Here is a 14,214-nt window from a genome sequence, read left to right on the forward strand (position 1 = left end):
CACATGCCACACACATAGATCATCCAGTGCAGACAGAGAATGAGCCTTAAAAATATGAAAATCTGGGGATAAAAATAGAAATTCTCACAGAACATACTCTCACAGGGAAAATACAGGGAGACCTTGAACCTCTTTGCCAAAGTTCCTTCTGTTAAAATTCCCTGTTGCCTTTTCTTTCTGGGGCCCAAATATAATTTACTACAATTTTTTAAGATGGTTGATAGAAGGAAAACGCTTCCTTTCTGCAGCTGTCTGGCCAGCCCTGTCTGAACAATAACACAGTGGTTAATTTCAGGAAATAGATGCCTTAAGCTGCCTTTCAAGTCTGACCATGGGAGTTAGATTATCTGAGCTGGAGACTGCTTTAGCCACAAAGCTTCTGGTTACTGCCCATCTTTCACATCAGAGACGCACACTAAAAAATTATCAATACAACAGCTCAGGAAAAGATGAAAACACCATGAAGGAGGGCAAATTAGAGATTTAGAGATTCTAAAGGCAGCCATCAAGTAAGTGCACATGGCTTGGAATCTAGCTTTAGTTTGGCCTTTGGAGTTATCCAGTGATTACTGTGAAACTGTCTCTGAAGACAAGACTAGAGATAAGGTCTTTAGCCTTCCAGCTGAATGGTATTTCAGGCTTCTGACCTCTTTTTTCCTCTTTTGCTTGCTGTTCCAGCTTCTGCTGGCTGGGTGCAATTCAGCCGAGTCCATAGGTTTAGCATACTACCTAGGAGGGAGGTGGATAAGACTTTAAATACTTTCCAAAGAACAGAGTTGAATGTGCACACTCTTTCTCCTAGGAGCATGCTCTAGAGGAGGAGTTATACTATTTCCTATTCTTTGACCTTTTTAAAAGCAAGTACCTGTATATGTAAAGAAGAAACAGTTTCACTGACATTCTTTAAGCATTCTCCTTGGTGGCACCAGACCAGCTTTCTCAGTTCTGCCAAAATCCATTTGTTCTTATAATTGCTAATGGATATCTTCTCTATTTTTGTCTCTAAGTATCTCAAATACTGCTATCTTGTGTTATAAGAAGCAACTACTATGGTATAATCCCCCAGTAGTCAGAGGCTGCATCAGAATTTTCCGTGTTCAGAGCTGAAGCTCTGAAGTTCCCTCCTAGCTCCATTTCAGGCATTTCACATGTATCCTTTTCTTAAAAAGGTGACCTTTTTGTGACCATCACAAAAGCTTTTATCAGCATCTACTCCCAGGTAGAATTAGTGGCAGAATCATATTTCCCAGAACATTACTCAGTCACTGAAATCACAAAGCTGCTTTGCTTTTTCCTGTAGTTCTAAATCTCAGTCAGAATATGTCCTCCAGCAGCAAGTAGATGAGAGCTGAGCAATGAGACAGGAAATGGTCTCTCACTAAACAGGTTGTTCATTGATTTTTTTTGTGCTGAATTATTGTTTGTAATATTTACCCTTAGCACTCTGAGGATGATACCACCTGCGCAAGGGAGATTTTACTACATGTAAAATATGTCAATATTAGTAAATTTAACACTGTCAAAACAGTGCTCAGATCACAAAATTCAACTGCTGGGCTGTTACAGTTCTGGCATGGTTTTGTCTCACACCAGCTAATGCTGCCTCAAACAACTCTGAGCCACAATCAACTTCTTGTATAGTTCAGGAGCTATGACAGGCAAAAGACCATCCCAGAAAAAGAAGTTTGGATGCAGCCATCATGTTATAGAGGGTGAAAATAGTTATTACATGTGTGTCAAATATGCTAAACCTCGGGATATGACTGGTCCTAGCAAATGAAGTGGAAAGTTACTGCTGGGTAAAAGCATATTCTGTGTAATGTAATTTTCTGCTGGGTAAAATAATTTTCTGTAGCCCACTAGAGGGTGCAGACACACCTGTGCTGCCTCCAAGATTTACTTCTATGTTTCTGAGACCTGGATATTTCAGGGGTTTCCTCAGAGTATTTGGGGGAAAGACCTGAAAGAATCACACCTTGCTGTCCCCTACAAATCCACTTTCATCATCATCACCATGTAACCCAAAGTCTCTCTTCCTCCTGTTAACTGCTCCCCAGATCCCACCCTCTGTCCCCATCTACCCCAAGTTTGTACTACCAGTTTTCCTTTTTTTGGTCTCATCCTCACCATTTCACTGCTGACTTATCCACAGTTTCCTACCCTATCTCTCACCACTGCCTGTGTTCCAAGGGGATTTCCTTTTGATCCCTGCATTGCTTGACTGTCTCAAGGTGAAGCAACAAAAGTACAAAAGGCTTTTTCTCACAGCTTTCGACTGCTGAACCATTGTAGCCCTAAAGTGGGGTCTATTCAGTGTATCCAGGATTCTGGAGAACAGGATTTCAATTGTTTATGATTTAGTGAGTCTCAAAGACCAATCATGTTTTTAGAAAATCATGTTTTTAGAAGTTGGGGGACTGGGGGGTGCAGGGGAGGGAAGAAAGAAAAAATCCTAACAAGATTATTTCTGCCTTTGTGCTTACTCACCTACTCAAAGCTTGTGTTCCTGAATATTCCCTTATTGCCTCAGCAATTGCCTCATACAGCTAAACTCTGCATGTAACATCCTGCCAAAGAAAATGCAAAACTTTTCATCTTAAATGTTGACCAGACTTACAAGCAGCTCCCTAAGGAATTTGTCTCGCCATTTCACTGCTGATGTTTCCGCGCTGCAGCAGATCAGATTTCCTCTATGAGTAAGATCTGCAGAAAGGAACAAACAAGAAATCTTATAAGGAAAAAAAAAAAGAAAAAAAAAGAAGAAGAGGACATATCTAAAGATAATTACAAACAGTGACCGTGACAAGCACTGATAATATTTTCTATTTTCTTTCACAGCCTTAAAAATATGGTTCACGAGCTGTAAAACATACCTGTGCAGGACTACTAATGCTTCAGAATACAGACATCTGAAGATGAAGAGAAGATAAAAGAGCACATACTTGTTGGTTTGCTATTTTCCCTTCTCATTTGTGCAGATGTGAATCAGGTGCAGGGTATCTCACAGTAAGTAGCCTAGCTGCTTCTTCATGACCATAGCAAGGTGTAATTTCTGTTCTTATTTCAAGATTTAGTCAGCAGGTGGGCAAGCAAGGATTTTCAATTCACCAGCTGCTGAGCCTAAATTTTTCATGCAGTAGTGTGAAAATATGACAAAAATGTGCAGCTCTTGTTGACCAAACTTACAGATCCTTGGCCCCAGCCTGAACAACTCTTGGACCCTCATCAGTCTGTGTGCAAAAAGGGAGAATCTCTCTGTTAGGATATCAATGACAGCTAAAACCCAGTATTTAATTATTGAGCTGTTGCATGAAGTATACACAGATTTTTCTCTCTCTTTCTCTGATATTTAGCTTTAGTTAAATATTCATCAACACTGAAAAATAAGATTACCAATGGAAAATTTGGTAAGGACAGAAGGCTTCCAATCAAAAATATAGGAAAAGAGACTGGATCAAACTGACATTACCTGGTTCAAAGATGCAGAAAATTAATCCTGTGGGATATTTCTGATTGATTAGCAACTAAATTTTGACAAAAATTGGATTATATGATTATATTACCCATTTAAAGCCTATTTTAAGTAACAACCTTAACTCTCAGGCTGAGTTCCTCTCAGATTTCCTGTGTATAAATAGTAAGCCCAAGAGGAGCACCAGCTTGACTTTCCCATTTGAGAGCTGTCAGTAAGAATAATCAAGCCAAAACAACAATCCCACAGACATTTAATTATAAATAGAGCTCATTTCATCCAGGAATTCTGGAGGCAGTAGTCAAAGTCCAAACTGTAATGCATTTCTGTAATGTCACTTTTCAGAGGAGAGCTCATTTTCAAGCTCCTTTTTCATGCTGTGAAGCGCATGGAACCAGTGTCAATAAATATGCCTGATAAGGAAACCTCCCTTCTGTCCAACTGAAAGCTTTGCAAACATTAGTTGTCAGCAGTGAACCCCCTCGAACTTCTGTTTCAAAATGACTTTTTATCTGGAAACTGTGCAAATGTGAAGTTTGTCAGTGGCAATACAAGCGCACAACACCAGCGCGTACTTTAGATGCATGGCGACGCAGTCTTGGTGTGCCTTTATTTTTGAGCAGGACAGGGGAGTCTACCACAAAACAACTTGTTGTGGCTGAGTTGTGTCTGGGTTTCTCCCTTCTTGCCGCTTGACCAGAATGCAGCAGTTACTGTGGCAGACCAAAGTTGCCATACAATGAATCACCTTTCTGCTATTTGTTTGTTTTCAGTGCTGTTACACGTAACCACTGCACATAACATACTGCACCCTCAGACAGAGGAGTGCACCCTTTTCCCACATCAAAAAAAGATACTGATGCTGAAAGAGGGCACCGAGAGCAAACATTTCATATCACCTGAGCTGGCCTTTTCTGCACTAACAGTCATCAGTGAAAGCCTAATTATCTGCATGGGCAGATGCATCTGAGTTGAACCCAAACCCACACTGTAAGACAGAAGGTGAATACACAAGCAGTGAGTAAGATGCTGGTTGGTGACAGGGGATGCCTGAGTTCTCTTTGCTCTTCCCACACAAAGTTGCTGAGCACTTTCCCTTGAGCCATGCCTATTCAGTAACTGGGAAATGTGACTGCAGAAGTGTAGGCACACCTCAGCCACCTTTCCTTCAGCAAACTATGGAAAAGGCTGCAAGAATTTACCAACTAAGGCCATATAGACCCGTAAGGAACAGCAAATTGCTTAGCACTGATGTTCAAACTAAGACTAAGGCTGATGCAAATGCTTCTACCCCTGCCATAGCCGCTTCCCTAGCAGAAGGGTGACATGCTCTCTGGTTGTTTCTAAACTGACACAGCTGTTTGCAAGGGAAGACTGGGGCACTTGATCAGATTGCCTGCACGGGGCAGCTGCAAAAACCAGAGCACAAGTCTGGCACCAGCTGAGATTCATATTAAGTCCCCATCTGTAGATGCAGTGACAAAACTTCATGTGGATCATTGGGTCTGTTGAGCGTGAAATTCATTACAGAGGTCCAATCACTACTCTAGCAGCAGTTTCACAAGTAAAGTGGAAATTATTTAGGAATTAAGTCTAAACAGGGATGGAAATTTTGTGTCTGAATCAAACCAATGCTGTTAAAAGTCCTACTAGATTCTCCTGACTACTATGCATAAAATCCAGAAAGCGTTTAAACCAAACATTCAAGGAGTCAATATCCAAACATTAAAACTGATAACAAGCAAAGGCTTAAAAACCTGCAAATGCAAAAAACCCCCTGAATCTTTAAAAAAACCCATAAATGCCATACCACTGTATGATTTCACTTAGGGATCAGCATGGCACGTACCATTTCCCTTTCTGTATGGTGACACAATGACAGCACATTATTACAATAACTTCCCCACAGATGACTATTTTATGCTCGTTTCTGAACTATTAAACAAAACAAAATGGTTTTCACACAAATAATCCCTCTCCTTATCTATTAAGAAGCAACAAATGCCGTGTGCTAAAGTGCACTGTGTTGTGGGACTTTCTTCTGAGGTCAGCTTTTATGCATCAAAAGACCCTGATGAAATTGTATCATTTTATGATATTGTTCCACAGTCACTTCTGTATGTGTGTCGGGCTGCTGCAAACTGCTGGAGCCGTCTCAGGATGAGTACAGTACATGACTCTGCAATAGCTAAAGATAGATATCAGGTTCAGATTTACAACTAAAACTGGTCCAAAATTATCTGGGTTTGATTTCTTTTCTGTCTCCAATATGTAGAAGCTCATTCTTCCTCTTTTTAAAATCAGAGTTAAAGACATGCTATGATTTTTACTACTGTCCTCACTAAAGCAAACTGCACCTGAGAACTTATTTTCTTAGTGGTTCCTGCAGAGTGAACTCCTTAAAACTGGTGATGCGTTTTCTTTCTCTTTTACTACAGTATTTGCTGTAATAATTCTGACTTCTAAATATGTGCAACATAATTTCTTAACTATCTTTGCTCTACTATTAAGCCATACAGTTCTTCATTTATTTCTACAGCTCACAATCATCTGGCACAAAGAGACACACGTACTTCTTGGATTGCAATGAACTTCATTCTCACTTCAGATGTAAATAATAGGAGGGAGAAAAATCAGTCTTGACTGAGTCTGGCTCCTCTGAAAAACTATTATGAATAAACAATCAAGAAGTGAAAAGCTGTACTCCTTACCTGGTCTGAGAAGTACAGTGCACCTTGAAAGCCTCTTAAATGACACAGAAGAAATAGAAATAGTTGAAAGTTTTTACTCATCCAACCAGAGGGCTCAGGAAATGACTATTTTGAAACTATTAACTCCTTCCTTACTTCAAAGTCTTTCAAGTACAGTTCCACTGCAGTTTGGTAGTGAATGCTCTGCCCTACACACGATTTCTGTTTCACACTGAGAAAATGCAGGTGGACAGAGGAGAAGACTCTGATCACCTCTATGAAAGAGAAGAACTTCTGCATAACTGTGACCAAGTACAATTTACTGTTGAGTGACACTTATGTAATGAAATGCAGAAATGACCTAGAGTAATGGCTTAACCTCCCAACTCTCATTTACAGAAGAGGTTTAGAGCAGTGGAGCAACATTCTCATCATGAATTCAGTGTTGTGGTGCCCAAGAGAGCAAGGTAAAAACCGAGGTTGTTTGGAGGAGTGGCATCCATTACAGCCTGGACAAGCATTTCATATACATATGGTGTATGATACTTTTATACACAGAGTGTCTCCAGCTGAAAGTCAGGTATCCTAGAGTATCAGGAGTTAGTCCTCTGCATGTAAAACCCCTCTGTGCCTAAAAACACACCTATTTTCCTTGCCTAAATGTATATGTTTGACTAAAAGGCATTTCTGAGACTGAGCTTATAAACACCCACTAGCCTGAAAGCTATTACAGGCCAGCTGCCCACAAGAGCACAAGCTGCTTCTGGGGAGTGGGCACCTCCATACAGAACCCAAGCTGCCACCTGGGCTTCTGAGCCTGCGCAGAGACCCCTGTGTTGGGGTTTTCTGAGACAGGGATGGGGTTGTCTTGCCTAGCTCTGGGCATTTGCACTGTAGATGTCTACACCAGAGTTTGTCATTCAAGGCACTCTTGAATATAGGCAGTGGAAAGAAAAAGACCTTTGCAAGGCTCTTTATCTGGGAATTTTAACATCCAAATAAGAGTTTCTTCTGTTGTATATATATATATATGTATATATGCTGGCATGATTTTTTAATTCAATCAAGATATTATAAAAACTACAAAAAATCCTTATTTTCTGCAAGTTAAGTTTTAATGATTATTTCCAGTAACAAAGACTCCAGAGGCATGCTCCCACAAGATACTGATGAGGCTGGTCTGCACTTGAAGTTTATCTTTTTACAGTACCCCACAAAAAGAATGAAGATACTCAAGGTCCTAGATCTGAGCAGGTGCTTAGTGTTGTCTCAGAATGGAGGAAAAAACGCTTGTGTGACTCTTCAAGCTATGGCTATTGATGCTGTAGCTTCGTATGCAGAAACACCAGGGCATTTTAATTTGAAGACAGTTGCAGGATGGAGACTCAAGTTCTTGCTTTAACTCCTCTCACTTCCACATATAAAAAATTGAAACCAACTGTCAGTATTCTCACCATGAGCCCACAGGTAAACAGGAAGGAGTTTCAGTCTTATAGCTTCAAAGAGTAAAAAATATATTAAATCAAACCCCCTAAAAACTCCTCCAAAAAATGAGATTAGATTTGCTTCTTTGGTTGTTATTTTTTTAAACAATCTTCTTTTAGTTCAAATATAGCAGGCTAGAAAAAGAGCTTTTTATTTTCAACTTTTTGATCCTTAAGGCTACAAATAATTAATATTCTGCAACTTTTAATTCACTACAATTTTTAAAGAAGCTTTCCTCTCTAAAACTGGGGAAAGAAACTTTCAGAATGAAAAGACCCAGCATGTACTTTTGGCAAAAAAACATTAAATTCCACAGTCCTGGAGTATTATAATGAGTATATTATTAATTAATGCTACAGTACAATAAACTGTGATATATCATAACATAGTATAATGAAAAGAAAATTATTTAATAATTAAATATACTATTTTTACAAGGTAATCAATTTGATGATGTTCATTTGGCCATGCTAAAATTTCCTCAGAAAGCAATTAAGTGCTAAGAAAGCATCCCTCTAAAGTCTGGTCGTGTCTTTCAGAATGATTATGAGAAAGAGTGTGAATATTTATAGGTGAGTTTCCTTTGGGTGGAGTCTACATTTAGCTTCTCACTGAGCTCAGCAGGCTCTGGAGTTCACTTTGAGAGTCTTCCCTGGAGCTGTTTCAAGCAGTCTATGAGTATTTGGGATCCTGTCGTTGTTGGTAAAAATACTGCAATTCAACTGGTTTTCCTGGGAGACAGGGACATGACTTTTGTGTAAGATATTTTAGACTAGTCTGGTGGCATGTGGCATTTTAGACTTTTGGTTTGTTTTTGGGTTTTTTTGGTTGGTTTGTTTTTGGGTTTTTTTTGGGGTTTTTTTTAGTAATGTTAGAAAGCTCCTCAATATCTTTCCAGTGCAGAGGTCTTCCTCTACAGTCAATCTGCAACAGCCTTGAGGTTGACCTGAATGTGCCTCTGGTTCCTGGAGCCCAGAGGAAGCAGATGCAGATGAGGATCTGATTTGCACAAGGCTCTGAGGGCTACTCAGCCTCAGGCCATACCAACCCTTTGCATAATAAAAAGAGAAAAACGGTTTTGGGGAGCTGCACTAAGGCTGAATGTTATCATTCATTAACAGCAATGCTATTCCAGAGAAGCAAACACTGGATTCTCTTCTGCAGCTGAGGAGGGTCTGGAGGAATGCAGAATTGCAGGCTAAATACAGGACCTGTTTCTGGGGTCTCCCTGATAGACCTAGCCTGTCATTCCATAAGCAGAGGAAGGCCAAACAGTGGGAGGACATGGCACAATGTTAGCAGCTGTGACATGAAAACAAGAGAGATGCAAGCTATCATTCCACCTTCCCAAGGGATTCCTTATCTCAGCTTGAGCTGAGCTGTGCAGCTCTGGTTGGAGCTCAGCTTTAGATGCACTGGGACACAAAGAGATCAGCAGCTTGCACAGGTGGTGGTGGGAGGTCTGCAAGTAAAGTAGTATGGGAGTGTGACAGTGGGCAACCTCCAAAAAGAAGTCCTGTGATTTGGGAGTGAGAAGATGGAAAAAGGATAAATCTGCCTGGAAGTGAGAGAAGGTGGCAGGAGCAAGGGGGACTGACAGAAGGAGTCCCTGATCTGTGGAAGAAAGACAAGTAGAACAGAAAGGGAGGAAAAAGGGTCTGGGGAATCTATCCTGTATCATAGCAAAGGTGAAGGAAAGGAGAAGAGTTTTCTGAAAACTTCTGCTTCTCTGTCATCCAGCACCAGGAGGTCTTGAGCAAATCTCCAGGGCTCAGGTGTTTGGTCCATTCTAGGCAGGTGAGATAACCATGGCATGAATTGTCCCATAGCAAGGTGAGCTTTTTGAGGGATGAATGGCAGGCAGGCAACCAGTGAAAAGAATGAGGAGACCTACCCCTGACTCAGAACCAATCTGATTATCTCCAATTTGTGGAACATTCATCCACTCTCAGAACTGAGTTGTGATGCCAAGAGTGATAGGAAAGACAGAGCACATGGCAGGCAGAATACATGACTTTGGTGCTCATTGTCCAGGTGGCAAAACTCTTTTTTGCTCAATGCTGTTGACCTGTGTGCTATGATGCCATTACACATCTGAAGAAATTCCAGTCCTCAGTTATGACTGATTGTTCATTTTAGTGCTAACATGAAATCACCTGTGGAGCTTTCCAGAAAGGAGACATTCCTATCAGTGCTTAAGGAATAAGCAGATATCTTGGCCAATTACTTCTAGCTAGATTCATTATAGATGTTCTAGGCCCATGGAGGGGTGAAAGAAAATGTACCTAACAGTTCTCTCTTGCACATGAGATGTGACCTGGCTCTTTGCCCAATGTCACAGCCTTCAAGGGTCAAAACATTTTGTCTGTCAGTTATTCAACCCCCAAACTGCAGGTTTGTGCAATGTTGACCAATGAATGGGAAAAAAAACTCAAAGTGAAAAAATTTACGTCAGTGTTTTCAAACTGACATCTTTTCATTTCAGCATAGGAAATTTCTGTCATAGGAAATGAGAGCTGCTGCCTAATTGAGTGGCAATGGTAGTAGTACATGATATGGAGCTTTGCTTTGTTTGAGATGGGCCTTTCATCCTCTGGGGAAGCCATTTCAGTCACTGGACTGCAGAGCCTTTTGGGGCCAGGATCTCTCCAGCCAGATCTGTTCTACCATAGCCAGGGAAACTTCCTACTTTTTACACTGATGTGAGTGTCCTGGTCACACCTCTGAATCAAACTGTCTCAAGACTTCCAGAGTCTCAACATCTCCTCCCCCTCCAAACACACTCACACTTTCCTCTTGGTTTCTATGCAAAACTGGAGGGATTTGCCAAAGCAGACTCCTGGCATATGTTTTCCTTGCAGCAAAGGTTCAGGTGAATGAAGGGGTGAATGAAGGCAAGCAAGGGGTGAGAAAAAGTCTGTGAAGGAATAGAGGGAGAGTGATCATAGATGGCAGAGGAGAGTTAATACTCTGTTATGTGCAAGGGGGTGGAGAAGCAAAGAAGCAAAGAAAAGGGGAAAAAGCCCTTAGGTAGGATGAAGCAGGGGGCACAGCCACCAAATCAGGAATAACCAGGCTCATCAGATGCATTGTGTCGTGCATCAGAGTCCAAGTTCAGATGCAGTCTTTGTCTTTGCTGTTCAATGTTGTACAGAATATTAAAATATTCTCAGTGCAAAATAAATCTGTGGTCCAGTGACTGCTGACTGCTCCTGGGAGGGAAGTGATGCCTGTAATGAGAACCAAGAGGTGTCTCAGTTTCCTGCAGCTGAAATGAAACACCAGTTTGTGAAACACCAGAGCTCTCTTTTTCCAGGTCTGGACCTGTCACCTCACAGCAGCACCTCTGTGAATCTAGCTGTCCCTAGACTCCCTAAAAGCATTTTTAGGAAAAAAATCCCAAATGAAAAAATGCCCCTGGACCATTTAATCAGCACAAAATAAAGTACACATTTCTTGATCTAGTAGACAGTAATGAGATTTTTATATCTGATCCTCACCATGGTGGTGTTTTTAAGGTTCTAATCACTCTGTCATCGCTGTTTTGATCACTGCCTCAATTGTCATGGTTAAAAACCTCAGTGTGAATAAATCTAACTGCATAGCATGAAGCAGCTAGAGCCTTAGCTTGAATTGACTCAGCTTTGAGAAAACCTTCAACTGCCTTTGAAATAGTTCAGAAAATTGCACGTTTGCTGACAGGCTGCTGGTCTGACTAACCCATATGAGGCAGATTTCAGTTTGATAATCCTGATAGTCAGTCAGCCTTTAAAAGTGACTTCCCCTTGCTCTTATTTTTATTTCAGAGTGTTATCCCTACATAAATTAGTCTCTCTTAATTTTCCAGTCATTGTAAAAGAGGAGGGAAAAAAAGTGCAATGATCAAAACTTCTTATCTAGTGTTTAGTTATTGGAAGTAGTTTTCCTCCAGTTGTGTAAAGTCCAATTCTGTTTGTCATTTAAAAAAGAAAAAAAATCTCAATTTCAGCCTAAGGCCCAGACTCAGGACTGAGAACCTCAGGTGTTAATTCTGTGAGAGAAATGTTGGAAGGAGGCAGGATCCACGACCTTGGTCTATCAGGTTGCTGCATTTCACAGAGGGAACTTCCCCTCAGACAGAGACAAGCAGAGTGATAAGAAATTTACCCAAGGTAACTTGGGTTGGGAGAAAATGTCATCAGTAGTTGCCATTTGTTTGAGCTGAGCCCCTAAGAGTAGGCAGACATGGCCACATCCCTCATTGCTCTGATGCCCTCCCAAAGTGGGGGGCAGCTCAAGAGACAAATTTCTGTGGTCCTGCAGAAAGTAGGGATCCCTCTACACTCTTATGGCAGAAGGAATTGAGTGCTACCCCAGAACTGAACTCTGTCCTGGGTCTCTGCCCCATAGTTCTCAGGAGATGCTGGTAAAACCAAAGCAGACATATTCTTGGGTCTCAGTTTCAGGGATCATGCCTTGAAATTCCTAGGGACTGACCAACTGAAATCAGTATGGGCAAGGCTTTGGTCAAAGCTGTGTTACTAGGGACACAGCTTTGGGCAAATTCATCCAACCAATTCCTACTCCTCTGGACAATCCACCCTTTGAGTCCCTCTCTCTCCAGCTTAGAGAGAAAGGATGTAGGAAGGGACCATGTCAAAGGCCTTACAAAAGTCCAGACAGACAACATCTCTCCCCTTGTCCACTGCTGTAGCCACTCCACTGACAAAGGCCACCTGGTTCTTCAGGCAGAACTTGCCTTTGGTGAAGCTGTGCAGATGGTCCTGAGTCACATCCCCATCCTCCATGTGTCTTAGCATAGATCCTGGGAGGTTCCATGATCTTCCCAGGCACAGAAGTAAGGGTCATAGGCATGTAGTTCCCACAGTCCTTTCTCTCTTTTTTAAAGATGGGTAAAATGTTTTCCCTTTTTCCAGTCACCAGGAAATTCACCTGATTGTCATGATTTTTGGAGTATCATAGAGTGGCTTGGCAACTACAATGGCCAGTTCCCCCAGGACTCTGGGATGCATCTCATCAGGTCCCATAGTCTTATGCACAACCAGGTTCCTCAAGTGGCCACAAACCTGATCTCTTACAATGGGATGCACTTTGCCCCCCCAGGTATCAAGGCTCTTTGGTCCCTTACCCACCAGACTTGTTTCCTGACAGACCTCAGTAGCCAGACCAGACACTTCAGCGGCTAGTGGGCAGGAAACCAATGCTTCCTGTCTGCCTGTTCCCTGATTGACCAAGGTCATGGATATAATACAAGGTTTGGGTTGGAAGGGACCTTTAAAGATCACCTAGTCCAACCCAAAATGAAGGACATGCAAGTGGGAAAGCCTTTCCTCAGGCTGACCGTCCTCCTAGATCCTTGTAACCACTGGACAAAACCAGCAGGAGAATGGTCAGCTCCTGCAAAAGTCAATACCTAGGGAAGCAAAGTACTGTATGTAGTTGAAAAAAAATTATAATACTTTGGGGTTTATTTTGTTTTTCGTTTTATCAACTAAAGTGTTTCAGGGTTTGGGTTTTTTTGGCTTTTTGGGTTTTTTTTTTAAGCTATTTGAAAAGAGAGGGTTTGTTGCCCAGATGTACGTGTGACAAACTGAAATATGGCCAGTAGATGTTTCAGAGCAGGCATCTGCGCTCAAGCGGAGGGTGTTAAAAAAGGAGGCTGTGGCTATTGCATACAGGATGGTGAGATCCCTGCAGGTTTTGGTGTGTTTTTTTCCTCTTTGTCCCCATCTTGCATCACACAGCTGCGGGGAAAATATATTCACCCATGTTTGGGTAAGCAGACGCTGTCAAGTCTTGTCTGCCACCAGAAATACTTTGAAGTCAAATCTACTTTTACCCCCAAGACAAGATGTGCAATAAGCAAGCCTGCCTACTGAGCAAGAAGAGAAAATAACAGGGAGAGTTACCAGCTGGACAACACCAGCAATTCCATCTACCAAGAACCAGATTGTCATCAGGGTCTTTAAGAAGACTCAGGATTAGGCCCAACAGGGAGGTCGGAAAAGCTCCTTTTTTTTTTTTTTAAACTGTTAAAATGCTTTTTTTCAGACGTTGCATAAGACATCCTATTTATCTCTAACTTCTCACTCATTACAAACAGATTACAGGAAGGAAGTACTCCACCCAATTTCTTAAATTATCATGTACCATTGCTTAAAGGTGTCTCAAGAGAAGTCTGTTTTTACCCTTTCTTTTTAAGAAAAAGAGGAAAATAAAAAAACCCAGATGATCTTACTGCTCATTAATTATTTATTGCATGGCTATTACATTCAGAAAAGCTCTTGATTTTTCCAGACACACATTTGCTAAGAAATAATTTCAACAAGATACAAAAAAATTTTGTTATTTCTTGCAAAAAGGGAATGGAGCGTGTGAGAGGGGGAGGTCAGGTTGTGCATATTTCCAAGGGGTTCTGTATTGCAGTTTAAATCAGAAACCTGGATTCTATTTCCTATGACAAATGCACCGGTCTTGTACTTTTACTCTTGTAATTTACTCCTGAGACCATCACACATAAAAAAAGAGAGAGTCAAATTATGTTCCCAGCACTGCTAAGGTGCAAGT

The 14,214-nt window shown here is 41.3% G+C and overlaps 1 protein-coding gene across 2 annotated transcripts in view; it reads right to left on the reverse strand.

Moving 5' to 3' along the window:
* The window catches only part of P2RY8 (P2Y receptor family member 8), a 33,798-nt gene extending 27,555 nt beyond the window's left edge, over positions 1–6,243 (reverse strand). The window contains exons 1-2 of one of the 2 annotated variants that reach the window (XM_054654647.2): positions 6,184–6,243; positions 2,618–2,703 (exon numbers count right to left, since the gene is read on the reverse strand). The gene's annotated coding sequence lies outside the window, so the exon portion shown is untranslated. The remainder of the gene's footprint in view (positions 1–2,617; positions 2,704–6,183) is intronic. The other variant, XM_054654646.2, reaches the window with a different exon arrangement.
* Positions 6,244–14,214: the final 7,971 nt, after the last annotated feature.

This window comes from Agelaius phoeniceus, chromosome 2 (assembly GCF_051311805.1).
Source record: "Agelaius phoeniceus isolate bAgePho1 chromosome 2, bAgePho1.hap1, whole genome shotgun sequence".
NCBI classification, from domain to species: domain Eukaryota; kingdom Metazoa; phylum Chordata; class Aves; order Passeriformes; family Icteridae; genus Agelaius; species Agelaius phoeniceus.